This window comes from Felis catus, chromosome A1, assembly GCF_018350175.1.
Source record: "Felis catus isolate Fca126 chromosome A1, F.catus_Fca126_mat1.0, whole genome shotgun sequence".
In the NCBI taxonomy this organism is placed as follows: domain Eukaryota; kingdom Metazoa; phylum Chordata; class Mammalia; order Carnivora; family Felidae; genus Felis; species Felis catus.
Window position 1 is genome coordinate 111,609,399 of NC_058368.1, and position 16,530 is coordinate 111,625,928.

General features: G+C 52.8%; 2 long non-coding RNA genes across 7 annotated transcripts in view; both read left to right on the forward strand.

The window, feature by feature from the left end:
• The first annotated feature begins 343 nt into the window (after window positions 1–343).
• Window positions 344–16,530, forward strand: part of LOC102900331 — a 222,301-nt gene continuing 206,114 nt past the window's right edge. For 2 of the 5 annotated variants that reach the window (XR_002158304.3, XR_006599095.1), the window contains exon 1: window positions 344–1,410. This is a non-coding gene — a long non-coding RNA (uncharacterized LOC102900331). The remainder of the gene's footprint in view (window positions 1,411–16,530) is intronic. The other 3 variants (XR_006599088.1, XR_006599104.1, XR_002742948.2) reach the window with 3 other exon arrangements.
• LOC109500634 lies at window positions 7,771–15,901 on the forward strand. Of its 2 annotated transcripts, none has more exons than XR_006599112.1 (4): window positions 7,771–9,260; window positions 10,139–10,384; window positions 11,625–11,780; window positions 12,171–15,901. It is a non-coding gene; the product is annotated as an uncharacterized LOC109500634 (long non-coding RNA). The 2 variants fall into 2 exon arrangements; XR_006599111.1 differs by lacking the exon at window positions 7,771–9,260 and adding an exon at window positions 9,290–9,776.

Consider the following 16,530-nt stretch of genomic DNA (forward strand, 5'->3'; position numbering starts at 1 on the left):
AAGGCTTGTGGGATATATGATCTGGACAAATTCAGACAGGTAATGGGTGCAATCATTCAGGAATCAAACCCAGGAATACCTGGCTCTGAGTCTGGCCCTTCTCACTGCTCCAACCTGCCTCATGTGACCCCTCTCCATACTCTCCATGGCATGAGGGTGATGGGGCTGAGAGAATGCCAGCTGAAAGGTAACTGGCTTACTTCCCACCATTGAAAATGGAGACCATGGAGAACAGTGGCTTGCCCCAATCCCAGCCTGGTTAGAGGAGAGCCAAGTCTGGGACTGACTGTCAGCTCATTGACCTTGTATCCTCAATTCAGTGTCATAAGAGAGCTGGCCTGTTGGCATGGTGATGGGATTATCTGTGCCCTGTCTCAAAGCTGTTACACAAGATTGTGCTGCAGACATGGCTGGCTGGCGGTCACCCTCATAGAAGTAAGTGGGTCAGGTTAGTGCCCAGGTAAACTCTTGCCCCGATGCTCAGTGGATGGGAATTGCAGGATTCTTTTGGGTCTTACAGTCGTACAATAGAGAGGTCCTTAGAGGTCATGCAGTCCACTCCTGCCATGTTTAGATCAAGAAGCTGATGCCCAGAGAAGGGACGAAACTTGCCCAGAGTTCCCTGTGCTGTGGCGATCTTGGGCACCCTCTGAAATCCACACCTTGTAATGAGGTCTGTTGAGTAAGAAGTGTAGCTGAAACAGGTCTTGGTTGCCAGGGACAGTGTTAGGAAGGTATTAGGTAAAACCCCAGCCTAATCTCCTGGAACTCTGGGACAACCCTGCAGATAGGCCTTGCTAAACAGCTGTAGGAAGTGTTGGGAGAGTGGTGTGCTGAGGCTCCTTTTCTAGGCCTTCCCTGTTTCAATGATCTTTGTGGCTGACACCTTGGGAGTTCTACAAGAACAAGATAAGCATACACGCTGAGATTGGCACCTCCTAGTAGCACTTCCAAGAATTGCCTGCCAGCTGATTCCCACGGGAGAAGTGGCCTGGCTTCAGATTTGAGTAATCACCGTGGCCAGTGACGCAGTGTGTGATGTGTGTGTCCTTGTGCATGCACACACATGCCACATGCACACATGCATGTGTAGAGCTGTTAGTCTTTGGGACGGCTGTGTCCCCACATCCTGTCTGTGCCAAATCATAGAGTTACTTGGCCAGAGTCTGTGGGTGCGATTTTGTAGCCTAGTCTTGGGAGTCCCCTCTCTTGTGCTTTTGCTTGGGCCCTTCTGCCCAGCTGTACTCTTGTCTCCCTTTTCTCCACAGATCGAAATTCGGGCTCATGTTGAAGTGTCAGCTTGAATCTTCCTTTGGCTCTTCTGTGAAGTCCCCAGCCCCAGCCCAGTCCACAGTTCTACTGTTCTCACTCTTTTGGATGCCAAGAGCTTTCTTCTCTGTCAACCACATGGTACTTGAGCACTTTTCCATAGAGCTTGTATTGCTATATAGTTTTTCATGAGACGCAATCTTGTTGACTGAGGCAGTAATCTCATGTTTCACACCATTTTATATCCTCATCAGTGTCTGGTGCATAGAAGGCCCCCAGGAAATGTTGGTTGCCTGGTGGGTCTGGAGTTAGCCAGTATATAAGCACTGACTGAAACACTTTCAGGCCTGGGAGGGCATGAGGTGCTCACCTGTACATGCTGGTGGCCATTCAGAGGGGGTAAGATGGGCTCATTCAGCCCTGCAGGAGGCTCTGATCTGAGAGGGCCATGGTGGTGATGTGCCAGAAATGGGATGAGGGGTTAGTGAGCTCATAGGGCTCTGATGTTACAAACCTGACCATGCTTTATCTGCTGTGCAGGGGGAGAGGGCACCTGGGTGGTGGATGAGAGGAGGGGCTGAGTCTGAACTTAACTGCTCTCTCCACCTGGGAGGCTTCCTGGACAAGAAGGAGTAAGGGGTTTGGAATTCGACAGCGGATATGGTTAGTTCTCACTCTCTTTGGGCCTAGTTCTCTGTCCTTTCCAGTCCTGGGAGCTCTTAGAAGATTGTATCAGGAGCAGGACACGTTTCCTCTTTAATTCTAAAGGACTTCTAATTGCTAACTGGGGATCATTTTTGAGAGAGAGGTGTATTGCTTTTGCCTCTTGTTCGTTTGCTCATTTGTCCGTTCTGTGGTGGGCCTGATGATGTGAAGCTGGTCTGCTAACATGGTCTAACCTCGGAGTGCAGTACGAAAGGAGCTGGTGACTGTCTCTGGAGCAGGGGACAAGTTTGTGTCCTGCTCTTGGCTGTCCATGATAACACTCTGACTCCCAAGGCTGGCATGCAGTGGCCTCCTTCCCCAGGCTCTGCAGACTGCTCTGGCTTTGTGTTCTCTAGAACTTCTTCCCACCCTACTGTACCTCTTTTCTTTCTCAGATGTGTTGGCTGCCCCCACCACCATGCTTTTGCTTGTGCTGATCCCTCTTCTTGGACTCTCCCTGCTTCCTCCACTATCAGTATGACTGATTCCCAGTCAACTGTGTTAGACTCCCCAGTAGCATCCTGTGGGAGAAAGCATGGACTTTGGAGTCAGCTAGATGCAGGTTCAAACCCTGCCTTCACCACTTCTTGGCTCTTCATGTTACTTCTTTGGGTCTATTTCAAATACACAAGGGCATTGACCTCACAGGGCTGATGGGAGGGCTAAACTGAGGGAGGATGTGCCTGCCCTTTCTTCTCTTCCTGCTTCTACTTCCATTCTCACTGCTAGGCCTGTAGGTGCCTCGTCCCTTGGTTGTTTGTCTCGGTGAAGCCCTTTCATTCAACAGATGTTTACTGAGCACCTACTGTATGCCAAGTGCTGGGCAGTGAGAATGACTTTAGTTTGGGTGTTTGGTACCAAGGGTTGTGAGAGCCCATACCTGGCCCTGGGAGGGAATGACATTCCAGCTGAGCTCTGGTGGCTGAGAGGTGACGTGGAAAAGACAGGAAGGAAGACAGTTCTGGGCAGAGGGAAGCAATGAGTGGGACACAATCAGGCATGAGCTGTGCTAATGTCTTTATCCTAAGAGTAGTAGGAAGGATTCCCCACAGAAGTAGGACATGGTCCTATTTGCATCTCCCCAAAGATTGAGAAGGCCCAGGAGGAAGCTCAGTTGAGCAAGGGAGAGCCTTGGCTGGTTGGCGTGAGAGTTGCAGCCATGGAGACATGCTGGTCAGGTTGGTCAGCATGCTGGTGGGTGGGACACGGGTGGTAAGAGAGAGGGAGGAAAACAAGGCCTCCTCTCAGGTTCTGGCTCTTGTGACACGATGGTGTATGGATGCATGGAGAGCAGGTTGGCAGCCAAGGGAAGACCAGACCTTAACTCATCTCCCCCCAGGTGTGCAAGCTCCCTGCCTTCAGGTTCCAGGGCTCCTGTACAGCCCCTTAGGGCCCAAGAGGATTCCAGAAGACTGTTCCTGGTTGATGTTGGAAAATTAGCCCTTAGTCCTCTGTCAGCACACTTGACCATGGACATGCTCCCTTGGCCTCCAAGGCTCTCTGTGTTGGCCAGTTGGTCTCTGGCCCTATCTCCTGGAGGAGGCCCAGCTTCTCCTGGGGGCTCCATGCTGGGGCCAGTGTGCTGGGCCTCCTGGGTCTCAGGCAGAGCCAGCAAGGGTGGAGCTCCCACTGCCTTGCTGAGGTAGGCATGGGATCAGCTTCCCTCCCGGCTGTGCTGTATCCACAGGGAAACATTTAGAATATGTGAATGTAAGTGGCTGCTGGAAAGAAATCTACCATTTCTCCTAGTATTAAGAAAGAGCAAGACTACTGGAGGCTACCAGATGTTCTGTGTCATATAATGTATGTTTTATGGCAAATGAAAATATATATAAAATCTGTACCCAGAGAGCTCCCCGCTTGCTTAAAGGGAGCTGGATCCTTCTTTTCACTCTTACCCTTTCATATTTTAGGCAAGAATTCCCTTCCGGGCAATGAACTTATCTGCCAAGTTGGGGCCCAGAGGGAACTCTTATGGGGGACTTGTAAACCCCGTCTTTTGAGGAAATCTTGGGGCCGAGGCCACATTCAGCCCCACATGTTTACACAATAGTCTCTCTCAGCTCTGAGGGGCCATTAGAGTTAATTGGGTGAATAATCTGTGTTTAAAAAGTCCCCAAATACGTATTTACATAATCCATGCTTTGCCCAAGCCTGTTCAAGCCTATTTGTGGGATCTGGAGTGGATCCTGGGCTTAGCGTCTTATTCTCATGTGTCCAGAGAAGCTTCTCCTCCTGGTGACTGTCCTGTGGTGGGTATGGGGACAGGTAGGTCTACCTTCTGCCTGGTGTTGTGGCAGGGCCTGTTAGCCATGTGATCTTGCTGAGCCTTTGCCAAACATGTTTTATGGATCTCTGGTGGTGGCAGGTTCTACGTGGGAGAAAGTTTCCATGGTCTACTAAGTTTGGGAAGCACCCTATCTTATGTTGGCTCTTGGAGATTCCACGGACATTATTATACCAAGACTCCCTGAAGTCATGCAGTAGAGAGCCTGACCTAGCATGGTCTACTCTAGCTTCCATCAGAGGCATGTGAATTTGAGCATCTCTCTCTTGCATGGTCCTGATGAATATCCCATAGAAATAGTATCCTGTAGAAACCGTACTGGGGAACAGCAGTCCCACTCTTGTGTTTTGCAGGGGACACCTTCGGTTTTGGCCATCCACACTCAAACACTGCGTTCGCTGACTTTGGTCATGTCGGCTGCGAACACACGACCCCCAGGAATGCTTTTCACACGGCTACAGTTCTTGCCTGGTTCTTGGAGCAGGAAAGAGTCTGAGTATTTGAAGCGGGCACACGGGGGTTGTGTGGAGACACGGCACTCTGGGTCAGGGAGCCCTCAAAGTCCTGTGCCCCCCTGGTTGCTGGAGTCTGGTCTCTGTGGGTCACTCCAGTCCCAGGGATTTGCTCGGCATCAGGAAGGATGCATCCAAATGCGGGCTGAGGCCAGAGCCTGCCTGGAACACAGGTGGACCGTTCACACTCAGGCTCTGCTGCTACTGTGAATTGTCCTCCTCATCAGTCATCACACAGCTCTCCGTCTTGGCTGCATATTAGAATCACCTGGAGAGATTAAAAAAATAATCCTGATGCTCAGCCGGCAACCTGGGTTTGTTAAATCAGAATCTAGGTTGATGGGAAACCTGGCCCGAATACAGGCGATTCCGGTGTGCAGCCAGGGTGGAGATGGGGAAGAGTCTCGTGAAGAGAGTAGGTGTCCTAGGAAGCGGGGAGGCGGGTGGCAGGAGTTCACGGCTCTACTCCTGGCGTCGCCACAACTGCATCTCTTTGCTCTGGAGAACCAAACCAACCACAGTCCTGCTCAGGCCACCCTCGGCTATGTGGCAAGCTCCTGGGGCGAGGAAGTGGAAGCATCTTGCTGTGTTTGCATCAAAGCTGCCTCTGTCAAGTGGGTGATGGGGAGGATAATTGCCAACATTATCGGGTATTTACTGGTGCCACATGTGGCCTCAGTTAGCCCTCTGCTTCCTCATGACCTAGCATTTCCATCTTCGTGGAAGGTAAGGTGCAGCATAGTTATGGAATGTTCCAAGTCACATAGGTATTCTCCAGCGACGAGCCGTGATTTCAGTGGTCTGAGCTGTGGAGTTCTTGGTGTGGTTCCTCCCAACTGACTTCAGTGACACCCCCTTGGAAGCTTGGAGTCAGCCCCAGTGTGCGTATTGACACCACAGAAATCGGCAAACACCACAAATCAGATATTTATTTATTTTCTCAGAGAGCTGGCTGTTAAATATTTGCCAGTGCATCGTTGGACAGAGCCCAACACCCTAGGCCTGGCTCCTTCAGATTCGGGACGGAGGAGAAGCTAGAACTTAGGAGAATTGAATGGGAAGCTGTTTGTGCAGTGGAGTAAATAGTTGCATCAAGGGAAATGACACGAGAGGGGAAGGCACGAGCTCCTGTGACTTAGGGTGACACTTGGGGTGAGACATGGTTAATGCTGAGTAAATGTTTATTTCTCTTAAAATTGAGGTTACTGCAAAAAAAAAAAAAAAAAAAAAAAAAAGACAGTGGAGACCAGGCTAGAGATGAGGGAAGGCTAGGGACCATTCTTGAAAGATCTGTGAACTGCTAGAAGGAAGTTGTGCCACACCATGGCAGGCGATGAACTCACGGGATCAAGTTGCAGCTTGCACATGCTGGGCCACAAAGCCATTTGCGTGTCCATGTTCTGAGTCTGCCTTTCCGAGGGGTGTGGGCAGGGGCTCCAGCCACGAGACGGTTAAATCAGAATAACAAGGGGTGATTTAGCCCGCAGCCCCAACATTCCCTTGCTCACTGCTCCGGCTGGCCCTGCTAATGCTCCTGGGTTGCAAATCTACCTATTTGTCAAGCCTCTCTCCACTGCCTGGCTCTCTGTGGCTGCTTGTGTGCTTTATTAAAGAGGCGTTTGCTACCTGTCATCTCAAACGGCCTCCTTTATCCAAAACAGAATAATAGAGATATCTCCCTCCAGGGACTCCGGATGCAAATGCCCGAGGACAGGTTGCCAATTTGCTGTGTGTATTAGGGGAAGGAAGCTGTCAAGGGAAACGGCTGGGATCCAGACTCTTCTAACAAGCTCATTTCTGGGTTGAGGGGAGACATGGGCCGCTCGAGTTTAGATTACGCGGGCACGAGCCTCCGCTTTCCTACGGACAGCTGTCAGCAGCAATCTCGTTTCTCTCCGGGAAACAAAATTGGCTTTTCTTCCTTCTTCCCCTCCCCCAGCCCGTCCTTGGGTAATAGAGGCCCTGCCAATAACTGTCAAGAAGCCCTTGCATGGAGTGGAGATGTGGGCAGCATGCTCTCTGCTGTGTGGCGGATCGGGCCTTGGTTTGCAGCCTGGAGGATGTAGGTCCTGGCAGGTGCAGCCTTGTTTCTGGGGGGCAGACAGGAGAGAGCTCATTTCCTCCTCCCTCCCCCAGGGGAATCTAATCAAAGCAAGAACACTGTCCTGGCCACACCTGGGCAAAGATGCTCCTCCTGGCCCTCATCACAGAGGGATGCACCGGCTTCCTTCCCTCCCTGGAATCTCCCCACCCTTGGTGCCCACCATTAGGGAGCCCACATAAGGACCTTTGGTTTGACTTTTGCTCACCCTATAAAGGGGAACTGTCCTAGCTCTGGGATCATTCAGCATCACACTCTGGATCCAGGGACTTTTTGCCCCCAGGAAGACTTTTGGCAGTGGAGGACTTGGGTACAGGAGAAAGGTCCTGCAGCACCCACCTGGGGATCCTTTCCTCCCCTCCATTTCTCATAGGAAACCTGGGCACCCCCCCCCCCCCCCACCGCCCTGCCCAAGAGGTAGCTTCTAGGGAAGAAGCTGTGGCTCAGGGCCTTACTGGCAGCTGGCAAGTGCCAGGCTTTGGGTTCAAACCTGAGATAGGACTGTTCCATGTTTTGCATGGCTCTGCTTAGGGTCACAGGGGCCATGCTTTGCAGGGGGTTCACTAGCTTCTACCTCTTCTGGGTTACTCTGCAATGTCACATCCTTGTGGGCTCAGAGCTGTCCAGCCACCCCGGGGAGCCTATAGTGACTCCCCTGACCAGGGAGTGGTAGTCCGGTGTATGTGAGACCTCCTGTTTTTTTCTTTTTAATGCTTATTTATTTTTGAGAGAGTGCAAGTGCAGGAGGGGCAGAGAGAGAGGGGGACAGAGGATCCGAAGTGGGCTCTGAGCTGACAGCAGAGAAGCCTGTGCAGGGCTCGAACTCATGAAGTGCAAGATCATGACCTGAGCCAAAGTTGGGTGCTCAACTGACTGAGCCATCCAGGCACCCCTGTCAAGTGGGTTTTTTTTTTTTTAAAGTTTATTTCATTTATGGGTTTTAAAGAGTTTTCTTGACCAACAGGACCTGCTTGCCACCATATCCTCACCTCCATCCCTAACCCATGCAGCCTCAGGATCGTGAGCATCCAGGGAAGGGCCTAGAGTGCACACAAGTGTTCCCTGAGTGTGGCAGGGGGTTGTTTGGGACTGGGCAGAGGTGACCCAGTATGTAGAAACACCTACTGGGTCCTGTGCCTGGAGGCACAAGTTGGCTTCACTGGGAGTCAGGCAGCGCCCTAGGGTCATGGAAATGAACCTCAGGGTAGAGTCCAAGGCCATGTGGGACAGGGAGGCCCCCTGAGCTGTGGGCACCATAGCTCTACACATTTGGTTTCTCCCCTGTCCTCTCACCTGTTTTTGGTAACTGCTTAATTAATGTTTGTTGCTAGTCTGTCTCACACCTTTCTCTTCCTTGGTGGTGTTCTCACCCATTTGGGGCTAAAGGGTGCACCGAGCGTGTGCCATACCAAGCCTCCCTGGTAGGTCTGGCCCTGCACGTGCTTTGCCCGTCCTTCCTTCACAAGGAAGGTGCCCTAACTTTCTTGCGCACCTGTTGTAACCTGCCCTCTCCCAGCCCTTCTCCGAGGCAGGAGGCTTGGCCCACCCAACCCCACCACCCTGTCAGTATCCCCATTTCACACACGAGGGAACAGACCCTCAGAGAGGTGAAGGTCAGAGCAGAATTTGAATCCAGACATTCTAGCCCTTCTGCTGCCAGGACTGCATGTTGGAGGTAGCCGAGATTTGGGGTCAGGAGTAAGAACTCTGTAGGATAGAATAACGTCAAGAGTCTACATCACTTGGTTGTTGTGGGTGTTGGTTCTTCTGTGGGGAGGGTTTAAGATGTCCCACCTGGGGGGAGGAAGGACTGTGTGCGTAAGGGGAGGAGGAAGGGAATCGGCAGAGCAGGGGCATGAAGGCTCAGGTCCTTTGGGGCTAGGCTTGCTGCTTTGCCCTCCAGCTTTAAGGGTACTGGGCTGGGGCTGGGTTTTCCTGCAGACGGGGCTTTGAGCTGTGGCTCTGAGCCAACACATGCCCCACCCCCCAGCCCCTGTATGCGGTCCCTGTGGGGGCTCTGGTAGTGTTGGCCACCTAGACACAAAGCAGACTTGACATGGGTCCCCACAAGAGCCTGTGCTCTGGGGCAGGATAGCTGTCCCCACTGCCAGCCCAGTACAGCTAGACATAGAGTCCCACTGTGGCCAGGGAGTGCGCAAGCCTCTGTCATGAGTTCTTTGTTCACAGTCCATGCTTCCTAGAATACAGTGTCAAAAAGGTAGCTTCGAGGATGAAGAATGACAAATCCAGGAAGAAAAAATGGAGTATTTGTGGGATTCTACCCACAAAAGACATTGGTATGCTTGAGGTTAGAGTCCAACTTGAAGCAGGACATCACGGCCGCCTCACTAAGCTGCCAGCTGTTTCCTCCAGTGCCTGACACATGGTGAGCAATCACACAGTAGTTGAGTGAATCTGTAAAATGGGATTCATCTGAGTTCCTATCTCAGAGGCTTGTGGGAGATGGAATCAGATAAAAGCACTGGGTACACAGTAGACGCTAAGGAAGTGCTCATAGCTCTTCCTTCTCGTAGGTGGGGCGGGGGAGCTTGGAACGTGGTGCTTCCGACTTGTTCTAGCTTCCGTTTCTCATCTGCTTGCCCTCTGTTCTGGGACTCTAAGGCCTCAGTGCAGAGCACAGATGCTGTGATTTCTCTAGGGGAGATTCCCCAGGAGCAAATGTCATGGAAGTCTTGGGAGTAGATGTGTGAATGCCAGAGCTGGAAAGGCCCCCAGAGGCATCATGGAACAGGCCAGATGGAGCTGCATCTTCTCCCAGCACTCCAGCCTACCAGCTGTGGCCTGGGGCAACCCACCAGCTCTTGGTCCAAGGGACCTGGTCTGTCAGAGCCTGGGCCTACATGGAGGGACTCTCCTTCGAGGTCTTCCATACGCCCTAGAGGTAAATGAACTCCTGCCTCTCATGCTGCTGCCTTCCTCAAGGCCAGGAAAGCCCAGGCCAGCAGACATCCTTTGCCAGGGCCTAGGGAGCCAGGCTCAGCTGAGGGAGAAGGCATCATGGAAGGGTTTGTGCATTAGGGGAAATCAGCCCCAAATAACTCCCAGATTCAGGTCTAAGCATTGCAGGTGAAGGCAGGTAGGAAATTACAGCCACTTGAAGCTTTCTCTCCCAGAGACTTGATTAAAGCTGAGGAGTGTTGGAGCCAAAATAGCTGGGAAAAGTGCCCTTTGATATGCTCATTTGGTTTTAATTTTGGGGGGCACAGGGCAGCCCCAGCTTGTTTTATTTCTGCTTCCTTTTAGCGGCTTTCACTTGGCTCCTATCCCCCACTGCCAGCCCTCCCCTGCTGGAGTTTGTGAATTTCAAGGTCAGCTGAAAGTCAAACTTTACCATGTTGGTGATGAAATGCAAGCAGATGTGGCTGGTTTGGCTGATGGCGGCCACACCCTGAGAACCGTGCTCAGTCCTGTGGGTGATGCCTGGCAAAATTAACAAAGTCTGATCGCTTACAACCCTGGGTTTCCATCTCAAGAGATTCAGATTTCAAAGTGAGTGCCAGTCAAGCTTGTGTTTACCTCGGGGCGGGGGGGTTGAGAGAAGTGAGGCCTGTTGGGGAAGGTGTGGCCACCCCATCCCAGTGTGCTAGTGACTGAGACCGGGCGGATGGGTGCCTGCTCTTGGGGTTGGCCTTTGTCACGTGGTACTGGCTTTGCTGGGGACGTGGTGCCCTGGCCCTTCTTGCTGGAGGAGGGGACTGCTGGATTTTCCAATGCTGGTGACATCACATGCCCATCTAGTTGCCCTCTCCCCCTTTGAATCGGCTTAAGCCATTGGCAGATGCTTGCCATGTGACCAGCACTGTGTTGGCAGTGACCTCAGGGAGAAGGTCAATTTTCAGCTCGGCTTTCCGGCGTCACCCACACCCCTCTGTGACTCAGAAAGTGGCCCAGCCGGCTGCCTCCTGCTCCTGCAGTCTGGCAGACATGGTCGAGTGGTGCAGAGAGAAGTGGCTTTCTGAGGTCCCAGCCGCTCCTGGCACGACCCCAGACGCTGCCCCTCAGGCTCCAGGAAAGGTCTCCTAACTGCTCCCTGACTGGGGATCTGGTGAGGGACTGTGGCAGCTGTATCCCCAGCATACCTGGGCATCCAACGCCCAGTCACATGCCAGGACTGGCTTACCCAGCAAGCAGGGAGACCCACACTTGGGTTTCCTTTCCTGGGCTCACCAGTTCCGCCAGCACAGCCCAGCCATCTCCCTGCACCCAGTGCTTCCCAGTTCCCCAGTCGCAGGGTGGAGCAGATGTGAGCACAGCCCGAGAGGCAGGGGGGGCTGAGGGACGGGCGCTTGGGAGTCAGCACCACGTTGGAAACCCAGCTCCATCGGTGGTCGGCTGTGGGACCTGGGCACCCTCCTCAGCTCCTCCAGGCCTCAGTTTCTTTGTTTGTAAGAGGGGTAATGGTGCCCTCCTCAGAGCTGCTGTGAGCACGAAATGAAATGGTGCGTGTAAAGTGCCTGGCTGGGTGCCTGCCGCCTGGTGCTCAGTAATGCCAGCTATTATAGCTATTGTCCAAATCCAGTGAGAGCCGTGGGGAGGGACCTGCCTGGGTTCCCCTGTGGCCCGCTGGGCTTTCCTAGCTGTAGAGCCCAATTACGCAGCCTTTCCCTGGTCCAGGCGTGCTGCCTCTCCCCCCAGGGTCCTTGCCCCAGCTTGGCTGGGAGCAGGGGCAGATGGGCATTGGGAGTTAGCCCTGAATCCCCCCTCTCCACCCTGCCTTTGTGAGTGGCAGCCTCGTGCAGAGAAGTGACGTATAGAAAGTGCCCTTTAAATTGAGGAGTTGTCCAAAACGGGGCTGGCTTTCAAAGCACATTTTTGGATCAGAAATCCCGGAATAAGAAAATTCTGAACGCAGAACAAAGCACAAGAGCCTGCCACAACAGCACATGTGAGTCAACCCGGAGCGCCTCTGAAACAACCTGCCTTGTTAAAATCAGTCCCTTGGTGCGGGGGGATTAGCGCTCTGCAAACTTCCCATCCCAGGCCTGCCTGCATTTTTACTTTCCCTGCCCTGAATCTCTTGCTCCCCGCTTCATACCAGGGGGGACTTCCCACACAGAATGGGGGCCACTCCCATTGCTACAGTGATGGAGAGATTTTTTCCTTTGCTTTGGGTGGAGAGGCAGACACATTGTCTGAAACAACTCTCCCTGCTTCGTCCCCCACTCTGGCTGTTGTCAGATCAGGGAGACCTGAGTGAAGGAGCCCCAAAGGAGGGCCCTCTCTAGGTTACTGTGTGGGAGTTCCAAGAGTCCTTCCTTTCCTCCTCTTCCTCCAGGGTGGCTTGCCTGGTCTATTTACTCTGCAGAGGTGGGACCCCCCCCCCCTGGGGTTCACAGACACAACTGATCACACATGGCACCCCAGGGGCTCGGCAACGTGCAGCACCCACAGGACCTACTGACTGCCCCCTGTCCCGCTGACCACCTGCTAGTGTGGCTTGTGTGCTAGGAGAAGTACGTCCAAGATGGAACAGCAAGGACACACCCAGGAGCAGGTTCCAGACCTTCCTGCCCCACTGCTTCCCTACCACTCTGGGCTGGCTGGAGCAAGACTGGCCGGCTAGCCTGGGTTCTGGAGCACAAGCCTTTTCCTCACTCTGTTTGCCGAGCCTCCCCAAGCTTTGGCAGCTCATTATTTCTCCACTGGCGGGTGAGTGGGAGAGGCCGCGCCAAAGGGACGGCCAATTACCAGGGCCTCGCCGCCACGCACCGCCTTGGATGCGTTTTCTCAAATGGCGAAGCCCTCTTCGGGGAGAGGCAATTTGTGGGGAGCTCAGGGCAGCATAATTTATGGGCCCCCTCTCTCCTGGTTAGGAAAGAGGTGGCTGTGGCTTAATTTAATTAGCTGGGTTCGGCTGAGCACATGACCAGGATGGGCCTGGAATCCTGGTAAACGAGGCACACTTCTTTTGTGAGTAAAGCACAGCCGAAGAAGAAAAGGTCTAAAGTTACTTGATTCATTAGGATCCTTGGGTTAGAGTTGTCTTCCAGTTTGAAATATAAAGCCACTTATTTTTCTTAACAAGAATCCAGCCCACCAGCTACGGTGTTCTGCTCATGCATTTAATAGGAATAATTGCATGGAGCTCAAATTATCATAACCTAATGCTCTTCATGGTAGATCCAGCCTCGTCACATTTTTCCCACAGGGAAACGAGTGTGTTCTGTAGGGCGGGGAGAAGCCGCCAGCTCATTCGCCCGGTCGTTCACAGCCTGCCTCTGCTCTGCCCTGCCTTGTTGGTTGAGTTTCTGGGGGTGCAGGCCACCAGGCTGGGAGCATTGAGGGGGCTTCTAGAAGAAGGGGCCAGGGTAGCAGTTGCTCTCTATAGGTGATCCATAGCTCTCAGCTCGGCCTAGCTCTCTAATTTCAAAGGAAGGTCACAGTAAGAGAAAGCTAGGTTTGTAAGGGATCATGAAGTCCTGATATTTCTGGTGGCAGTAGCAATCATAATGACTGGGCATAATGTCAGGGCAGTGCCCTTATTTTATAGTTCAGGGAACTCGGGTGCTGAGAGGCTATAAGAAAGGCTGGTCATGACAGACCCTGGCCCCGGGTTTTCGGATGTCCCAGAGCACGGAGGGGAGGTGCCAGCGATCTTAGACACAGATCCCTTGAGCAGATAGGATGCACAGACTGGGGAGAGGGCCGTGAGATCTCTGTCACCAGCCACTTGATCTTAGGTAAGGCTCTCTCAGCCTCAGTTTCCAGACCTGCGAAATGGGGATCCCAACACCTGCCCTGAATCCCTCCCAGGGTTGGCTCATGATGCCCGTGAGAGAAAGAATCCAGGTGCGAGGGCTCAGCAAAGTGCTGCCAGGTTGGTTGAATCATCACAGCCAGAGTGCTATCACCTGCAGAAGGAGAAGCTTCCTGGCTCAAGCCAGGCATCCCTCTGAGCTCAAAATGACCAGCGTGGCCAGGATTGCCAGAACTCGGGCTGGGCTGCTGCCTGTGGGGGGCCTGGATTTGAGTCCTGGGGCTTCCCCAGGTATGGCCTTTGTGCGCATCTTGCACGGCGAGCCGAGGGTGCTGTGTTTCTGAGCTGTCCCTGCAGGCCACAGAGGCAGGCCCCCCGGTGAACCACTTGTGGGAGGAGCAGGGGCATGTGAACGGAGGACCACTGCATGTCCATTTTGCAGCCAGTGTGGGCCACACAGGAACTGGAGAGGGGCCTTGTCTATGTAAGTCCTCCATTACCCCGCTTCTTGTGTTTCTTTCTTTGTGGAGCCCCAGGTAAAGTCACCGGGAAACCCAGGCTGGGTTCTGCCACGGGGGCTGGGGCAGATGGTGGCAGGGGCCAGTCACGCCGTGAACACTGCGATCCTCACCAGGCCAGACTCAGAGGCTCAGGGCATTTGCCTTCTACCCTCACGGAAGCTGTGCGGCTTCTTTATCAGGAGATACAAGTGTTGCAGAGGCCATGGTGATCCCTTTCCCCCGAGAGCACTGCTTGTTATCCTTCGGTTACTTCGCAAAGCAAACGGTGCCTTCGTCTTCAATCGCAAATGGTGTTGTCGACTACTTCAAAAAAGCAGAGTGAATATTATTCCAATATTTATCTTAGCACAAAACTAACATTTCAAAGCCTGTGCCCATAATTCAAATGTTGATGGGGAACACATTGTGTGGATGTGGTGCAAATATATACAAGGGGGAAGTTGCTTATATTTAATAGGGAAACAAGAAGTAAACATTTTTGAATAAAAATGGCAAAGCCTTGGGTTCTACGAGTTGCAGTTTTTCAGTTGAACATAATTAACTGGCACCTCTTAGGAGCTGTCATGTGGTCTGAGGGTTCAGCAGGGTTGAAGTCAAGTTCTTATTAGCAAGCAAGGATGCCTCTCAGAACCGGGGCCCAGGATTTCGTGTTCCTGGCCTTACTGGGCTGATCTAGAAGCTGGCGTGTGGCTGGGAAGTTCACTGCCGCTGCTTTGTCTCTCCCCATGTTTGCTTCACGCAAATGCTCGAGCGTGCCAGGAGCCCTTATAAAGGCGCATGGGAAGGGGAGAGCGGCCCCTTCTTGGGGGCGGTTGTCTTGTGGCTGCTTTGTAAGAGTACCCCCTCATGCTGAAGGCTGACCTGCCCTGTAGCATCCCCTGTGTGGAAGAGAGAGGTGTGGGCCCCTGTGGTCTTGCTCTAAGAATTCTTGAGCAACGGGAACCACGGCTGTTTCTGGCATCTTACATCATGTGAGAAGGGCTTGCAGGCCTCTGTAAACGCTCGGGTGCCTGTCTGTACAAATGTGGGGCCTTGACACTGGCAGGCTCCGTTTTTGTTACTGAATCAGGGTGTGGGCACTCGCACTTCCTTCTGGAATCCTCCAGCCTGTGTGTCTGACTGGGGAAGCAGCTGTGAAGGTGGCATCTGCATAGCCCTGGCCCCATCCTGCTGCGACAATTCGCCAGGTGATAGGTTTGTGGAAGTGGAGGGGCTCTGTATTGCTGCACTCTGGTTCCTGGGGCATTAGTTTCAGTCCTGAATGGGCTTTTCCTGCAAGGAGACAGCCACGTGACTTCTCCAAGTCAAGCAAGGACACTTCGGATTTGTCCTCATGGCTCTGTTCGCCATCATTGTCTTGTTTTCCAAAGTTGAATTGGTGCTTTTTTGGGGGGGGCGGGGCTTCCTTAGATGGCAGGACCATATAAATCCTCATGCCGCACTTAGCAAGGACACCCAGAAGTTCATGGGTGTGAGGGGGCACCTGGAATCATTCTGGACCACTTCGGCAGATGCTGCTGGGCAAGGCTGTGTGCTCAGAGCCGTGTGATGTGCTGGAAGGGGATGGCAGAGAGGGAGGTGTGGCTCTCACCACGTGAGGAGGACAGAAGTTAGGATTTTACACAGGAGATTTGGAGGCCATTTGTTTGAGGGGCTCTTCTCTGGAAACTAGAAGTAATAATAATTAAATTGAAAATTAAAAAATGATAAAGCTGGGGTGCCCGGGTGGCTCAGTTGGTTGAGCGTCTGACTCTTGATCTTAGCTCTGGTTGTAATCCCAGGATTGAGACCTACTTCGGGCTGTGCCCTGAGTGTGGAGTCTGCTTGAGATTCTCTCTCTCTCTCTCTCTCTCCCTCTCTCCCTCTCTCCCTCTCTCCCTCTCTCCCTCTCTCCCTCTCTCCCTCTCTCCCTCTCTCCCTCTCTCCCTCTCTCCCTCTCTCGCCCTCCCTGCCCTGCCAGCTCTGCCCCTTTCCCGTTGCTTGCACACACTTTCTCTTTAAAAAAAAAAAATCATAAGGCTGACGGAGTGTTTATAAATAGGTCAGAAAGCGTTCTGGGTACCTGATGGGAATTAATTCTTGTAACTCTCACCACAGGTGTGTGAGGTGAACATTACTCCTCCTCTTTTACACATGTAGTAATAACATTTCATGGGGGTCAAACAGCTAGAGTGGTAGAGCTGCCTCTGACCCTGGGCAGTCTCCTGGGCATATGTGCCTATGGCTGGGAGGTTCTGGCATGTGCCTGTGGCTGGGAAGAAGCACCTGCTTCTTCACACTATTTCTGCTGCAGCTTTTTTTCCTGGGGACTTGGTATTTTCCTGAAGGCCATTCCCCCTCTGTGCCCAAGGATGTGCAGGATAGTGTTAGGTGCTGAGAGGAGAGAGCAGGTCAGGATGGGGCTGCTCACTGTCCAA